Consider the following 7,139-nt stretch of genomic DNA (forward strand, 5'->3'; position numbering starts at 1 on the left):
AAATGAGATATCACCTCACATCTGTTAGAATGACTATCATCAAAAAGAACACAAATAACAAATGTTGACCAGGATGTAGAGAAAAGGGAACCCTCATACACTGTTGGTGGGAATGTAAGTTGGTGCAGCCACTGTGGAAAACAGTATGGAGGTTTCTCAAAAAACTAAAAATAGAACCACTGTATGACTCAGCAGTTCCATCCCTGGATATATAGACAAAAAGATAAAAATACTAATTCAAAAAGAATGTTCATAGCAACATTATTTACAACAGCCAAGATATGGAATCAACCTGAGTGTCCAGCAACTGATGAATGGATAAAGAAGATGTGATATACAATAGAATACTACTCAGTCATAAATGAATGAAATTTTGCCATTTGCAGCAACACAGATGGATCTGGATGGTATTATGCTAAGTGACATAAGTCAGACAGAGAAAAGACAAATACTATATGATATCACTTACATGTGGAATCTAAAAAATACTACAAACTAGTGATTATAACAAAAAAGAAGTGTACTCACAGATATAAAGAACAAACTAGTGGTTACCAGCAGGGAGAGGGAAGCAGGGAAGGGGATTATAAGGGTGGGGGAGCGGGAGGCACCAACTATTGGATGTAAGATAGTCTCAAGGATGTATGTACAGCTTGGGGAATAGAGCCAATATTCTGTAATAACTATAAATGGAAATTAACCTTTAAAAATTGTATAAAAATATTTTTGAAAAAGAATACTATACAGCAATAAAAAAGAAATGAAGTACTTATACACATAAAAACATGCGTGAATCCTAAAATAACTTTGTTGAATGACAAAAATCAAACCGAAAAAGAATACATGCCCTATGATTTCATTTACTACAAAATTCTGGAAAATACCCTCAAATCTTTAATGATAGAAACCAAATTAGTGATTGCCTGAGGATGGTAGGGGTGGAAGGAGTGGATAGTATCTAGAGGGAGATATTAAAGGGGCATGAGAACACTTGGGGGGAAATGGATGCTTATTTTATTGGTTTTGGTTATGGTTTAATGGGTATATATACATGTGAAAACCTCAAATTGTACACTTAAATGTGTGCAGTTATTGTGTGTCAATTATACCTCAATAAAACTTTTAAACCAGAAAAAAAGAAAGAAAAGAAAAGAAAACTGTCCATTGTCAAAATGCTAGAAAGAAAAAAAGTGTCAAACAACAAAGCAGAATCAGGCTTCCACAAAGGCTCAGCTGACTCCAAGCTCTGGGAATACCCAGGGCTCATTTGTTATTGATACCTGAAAATAGTTTATTTCTAATGAAAAACGGTTGAAACTCTACTTTTCTATGGAGATGACATGATGACAAATCCTAAGAATAAGAAAAAGGTCGCCACCGAATAATTTACACTAACATACATCCTTGTTAGCATGCACGTATATACATGCCTGCCAGCTAGCCCTGTTCAGCCCGGCTTATATACGTAAGTTATGTTTTTTTCTGCATACATACTTTTAAAATCAAGCTATCTCCTAAGTTTCACATTAAAAAATGTTTATTTTTACATTTTAAAAAGTTGTAAGTACAGTTTTATTCTATTTTAGGAAAAACAAAAAACAATCTTCCATACACCACAGTTTCACTGAGTTGTGAATCTCACAAGAGCTGTGATGTTCCACTTGTACACATATTTGGAAACCTCCCTAGAAGGGATGATGACATTACTGTGATTTTGAAACACTGTTTATACCTTAACAAAAGCAAATATCATGGACTAACTATTTGAGAGCACAAGACTTTAAAGGACTTCTGGGCCTCAACTGTCCAGTGTAAATTATGCCCTGGAGAGGGAGGGGCACACATTTCCTCACCTTTGTGGTTGAAGGACCCCATTAGTCAGATTTCAGGAGCTCATGCTGCCTGACAAATGAGCTCAAAAACGCAGAGCTTCACCACAGTAACTATTTATTTTCACACTAGACACAGCAGCTGCAGGTAGGCTGCTGCGTCTTTGCTTCTGGCTGTGAGTCAGGATCAGGACTGCTCTGCCTCCTTTTTATTCTGGGAATCAGGCTGCAGGAATGGCCTTGCTTGAGGCATGGTAGAGAACATGAGATAAAGCTGAAATGTGCTGCTTCTAGAAGCTTCTGCTAACTGCCTGTGCAGCAGGAGTGGAATTTCATCTTGGCCAAAACAAGTCGCCAATAATGTATCAGGAAAGGGATGCATGATGCTATTGTAAGGAGAGGAGGAAGTAAAAAAATTGGGGAAAATAATTCCATCTACCACTGGAGGAAAATTCTTGGAAATAGTAACATACATCATTTAATATTCATGGGATGTCCGTCAGACTCAGCATACTGGTCCCCATTTCACAGATCAAGGAGCAGAGTCTCAAGTATGTTAAGAGTCTTGTTCAATGCCAGGGTCTCCAGCTTCATATCTCCCATCTCCATAATTCTTATGTTCTTCCTAGTACACCATAAAGTAGACAGGATACACATTTTTTGTATTCCTTTTAGTACTTAGCACAGTTGCTGGCTTATGAGGTTGACTGATTAGATTTTATGAAATATAGCTCATTCATTCATTTATTCATCAAATATTTACTGACAATTTCTCCTGAGTCAGGTACTATGCTAGACGCTGAGGCTACATCTGTGAATAAGACAGAAACATGCTTTGCCTTCCTTGGGTTTACGTGAAAGGGGAAATATTCCATTTTTAAAATACAGGATTTTATCACGTTGCTCATGATTTAAAATTTCCCAATGGGTTTATGTTAACATAAGTCTATTTACCAACAGTGAGGATTGGGAGTGTTACCTACCATTGTATTATAGAGAGTGATGAGTTTGGGTAAGAACAAAATATAGAATCTGAGTCTTATGAAAAGAGCATCATGTGTTAGGATCCTTGGGGGTTCATCCTGCAGAGTCATTTTCCTAATGTTTCCCTCTGTCATTCCAGCCCATTCTCTGTGAACCTTTGATGTTTTCGTCTTTCCAGGAAAAGGTGATCAGTATTTACTTTCAGACCCTTATACTTAAAACGGAAGATTGATGATCAGTAAAGTAGTCAAATGTTGGCTAGGTTTGCCTAGAAATCTCCTGTGTGTCCTGAGGGGGACAGCCCAAATCAATGGCTCAGAGCCAAGTGGAAACTCAAGCACCAGTCATGGCCTTGTGACGAACGTGCCCCAGGGTTCCCAGCTCCATCATGGAATCTGTAAATCAGGAGGTATAAAGTGGATGGAGCACTTGTTAAGAGTTCTTAGGTATTATTGCTGAGGAGTATGGGTAAAACAGAAATTGTCTTTGTGGTTTCTATCCTTTTCTACCTCTTTTGCTCTTTCTTTGTACTACACATTTGCTCTTTGCTTTCTGCATATTTCTTTTTACTATACATTTGACTCCACACTTTTTGCATATATCACCTTTCACAGCCTTCTTGTCTACCTCATAAAACTGTCAAGGAACTGTTTCCTATCTCAATAATGGAACAAATATTCATTGAGAACCGGTATAAGGGAGGCACTCTGGAAAACACGGGTCAGCTGAAAGAGACACTGCTTGGTCTCAGCTGATGTCCTTCAACTGTCTCTATGCTACCTTCCAATTTTTCTAGGATAAACTCTTATAGATATTCTAGAAATAAGTTGTTCCCCACTACATGTGGTTCTGATGCTCATTAGTTAAGCCAGTCATGTTCAAAAATTCTAGTAGGAATATTTCTAAAAAATATTCGAACTAAGATAAAAATGACTAAGAAAAATTTCATTTCAAACCTTGAGAAGCGAAGTCACAGTTTTATATCTAAAAACCAGAATTTCAGGCAACATTGAATGAGTTAGGAGGATTTGAGAAAGAGGAAGGGGCAGTAAGATAGCCTGAAATTGCATTGCCCCAGTATCCCCTGTGTCACCTGTGTACATTTACATATATTTGCATCCACTCCCATCTTTTCCTCTTGTTTTAGAGGAAACATTCCCTCTCCTCATATCCAAGGTTAAGTCCTCCAGAACACACACCAGGCCAGCCACTCCGTGGAGGTAACACAACATTAACATTTCCTTTTTGCCTGGTCCATCTCTTTATCTATAAGAATGTAAATAGGACCAATCACCATCATTTTTTAAAAAAATAGCCCATAAAAAAAGCAATCTCACTGCTGTCTACACCCCTATTCTCAGTATCTTCCCATCACAGCCACCCTCTTTGATAAACTGCAGCCAGCCCCCTGCAGCCTTCCTCTGGCCTCTACTCCTCCAGAAAGTCCTTACCGACATCAACCATGGTTCTGCTTTAGGACCTTCGCCCTTTCCCACAGAAGCAGACAGGGGAAGAGCTAAGTGTCAGATACTCTAGTATTAGAAGAAAGTACCTGAAGCTGCCTTGATGTAAGGCCCAGAGTTTTTATGTTCTATATTTTACCTGAAAATTAAATGGAACATCTGCATTACTTTTACACTTATATCAATGTTTACTAAATATAAAGATGATTCAGACTTGTATAATTATGTCGATTGAAAAAAAGACACAACCTAAAATTTGAGAACTATGTTGTATTTGGTGGACTTGCTGAAGACTTCAAGCCCGGGACACAGCATCTCAGAGAGCTCTGAGGGACTTCTCTGAAGAGATCAGGGAGGAGCCAGGATACCTAGGAGTTCTGCAACAAAAACCAGGTCATTGGAACATCAAAATATTACTGTTAATTAAAGAAAACCAAACATCTCTAGTTAATGAATTTAGCACTTTTCTATGTATGGGAAGATGCAAGAGTCTGGGCTAATCAAAATCATTCCTTTGATATGCACCTCAGCTCTCTAGGGCCAGTATCCTGCTTTTCTTCATCCTGAATCCCTTCAGGGTGCACAGCTAAGGGTGGCTGCTGGCTTGGGCTGCAACACCCTTTGTTTACTGATATGGCAGGCAACATTTTTCATTCACATTGGAAAAGTGATGTTAAAATTTATTCGTCATATCTAAAAATACATTTTGAAGGCCTACTCTGAGTACTCCCCTTGGCGACTGAATAAGAGCAAACACCAACCTGGTCTTGCCTTCATGAAGCTTATAGTCAATAAGAGGGACAGAAATTAATTACACAAATGTAAAATTATGACATTTGTAAGTACATAGAGTGCTGTATAAGCAGTGTTGATCAGATTTTAAGTGTCCTTGATGGCAGGTTCTGTGCACTAAAGAGTATCAATTTGATGCTTTTTTAGAATATAATTTGATATTAGGTATTAAGCTTTTTAAGTTCAGCTTTCAAATTTTATTCTATTTATAAATCTAGCTAATTTTAAGCATAGTTTTAAGTACAGCCTTGATTGTTTAGTTTCATTTATAAACTTTATTTAAACTCATCTGAACATTTTAAGCTGTCAACTGAAAAAACAAAAGCATGACGTGAGAGTTGTGAGTTAAGTTTTATTTGGGGCAAAATGAGGACTATAGTCTGGGAGACAGCATTTCACGTAGCTCTGAGGAACTGCTCCAAAGTGGTTGGGGGGAAGGTCAGTATATATGTGATTTTAGTGAAGGGGGAGTACATGCAATCAAGCACATATTTTTTGCAGAAGGTTTCTGCTAGTCTTGTGAAGGTCACTGCTTTTCACGAGGAGCAGATGTCACCATGAAAGATTTTAGTGCTTTTCTAGATATGAGGAGATGCAAGAATTGGACTCATAAAATTGTCTCCTGAAAATATCTAACTATCTGAAGACCTGTTCTGCCAGTTTGTCCCAGAGCACAGAGTGCCTCATTTCTGCTCTCCACCCTTAGCTCCTTTCAGGGGGTGTTGAAGGTCAGCAGCTCTACAGCAGCTCATAATTTAATCCTTATAGAGATACATGGCTAGTGCTAATTTGTAGGTGACAAAGCACAATTTATGGTTATCATATTCTACTTCCTTTTAAAGTATCTCAATTGTATAACCAACAGAACTGTAAATAAAATCTATAAGCACTGAATATTTTTTGAAAAATATAACAAAAGAGCCTATAATGCAGTGAACCTTATGTTTTCTTAAATGTTTTGATATTAAATATACATTTAACACAATTTAATCTTAAAATCCTGAGTCTAAATCAATATTCAATGATACCTTTTAAACTGATGCCACAAGTCTGGCTTATTACACAAGTCTGGTTGAATGTTCTGAGATATTATAAGTACATAAAAAGATGTCTATATTTATTCTTTTAATAGTTTGTTGCCAAAAATTAATACATTCATTTGTAATTATATTCAACTATTTCTATGGCATTTACAGGGAGAAAAGTCATCCCTATGGATAACTGGCAGAGCTACTGATATAACTTTAATGCCTCACCAGAATGTCAATGCTCTGGCTCTTTACCTACCATGTAACAAACACTCCAGAAACCTCATCAGCTACCCATATTTCCTTCTTTGTCTATATTTGTATATAGAATATATAGATATATATGTATAACTGAATCACTGTGCTGTACACCTGAAACTAACACAATATTGTAACTTAACTATACTTCTATATATATATATATAATTTGTATATTTTAATTAATTTCTTATTTTTTGTACCATTTCTTTATCAATGTATAATTTTCCTTATATCCTTTATAATTTTCTTTATCAAAATTATATACTTGTACTGCAGATTTGCCTTAATAATTCTGTCTGTATTTTGCAGAATATTTAGACAATATCTCAACAAAACAATAAAAAGCAGGCTGTTGAGATAGATGGAGAGCATAGGGTGCAATACCACATGGAAGAAAGTCATTCAGAGCAAGTGATCTAGAAATCTGCCTAGGAACTTCCCTCAATATTTCGATCCAGATGTTAACTGTGCACGGCTAGGGGAGATGATGTGAGGTCTGCAGAAAGACAACCAGCAAGGGAGCTGTGAGCTGAACAGAGTTAGACACCTCACATGTCAGGAAATGTGAGATTTTCCAAAGACCCAGAGTGGAGAGAACACAGTGAACACCTCAGACATTTAACTGCGACCTCAGGATAGTCACTGATGAGAGGGAAGTACCAGGAGTGATGTATACTCTAGAAACTAACAAGCAAGGACCAAGTTCATCTGCCAGCTTAGCAACTGCCTTCCAGAACGAAAGCCAACACACCTGTCATCTTGAAAGGAAAATAAAAATAGGC

The sequence above is a fragment of the Leucopleurus acutus genome, assembly GCF_964270905.1.
Source record: "Leucopleurus acutus genome assembly, chromosome: 2".
Taxonomy (NCBI): Eukaryota; Metazoa; Chordata; class Mammalia; order Artiodactyla; family Delphinidae; genus Leucopleurus; species Leucopleurus acutus.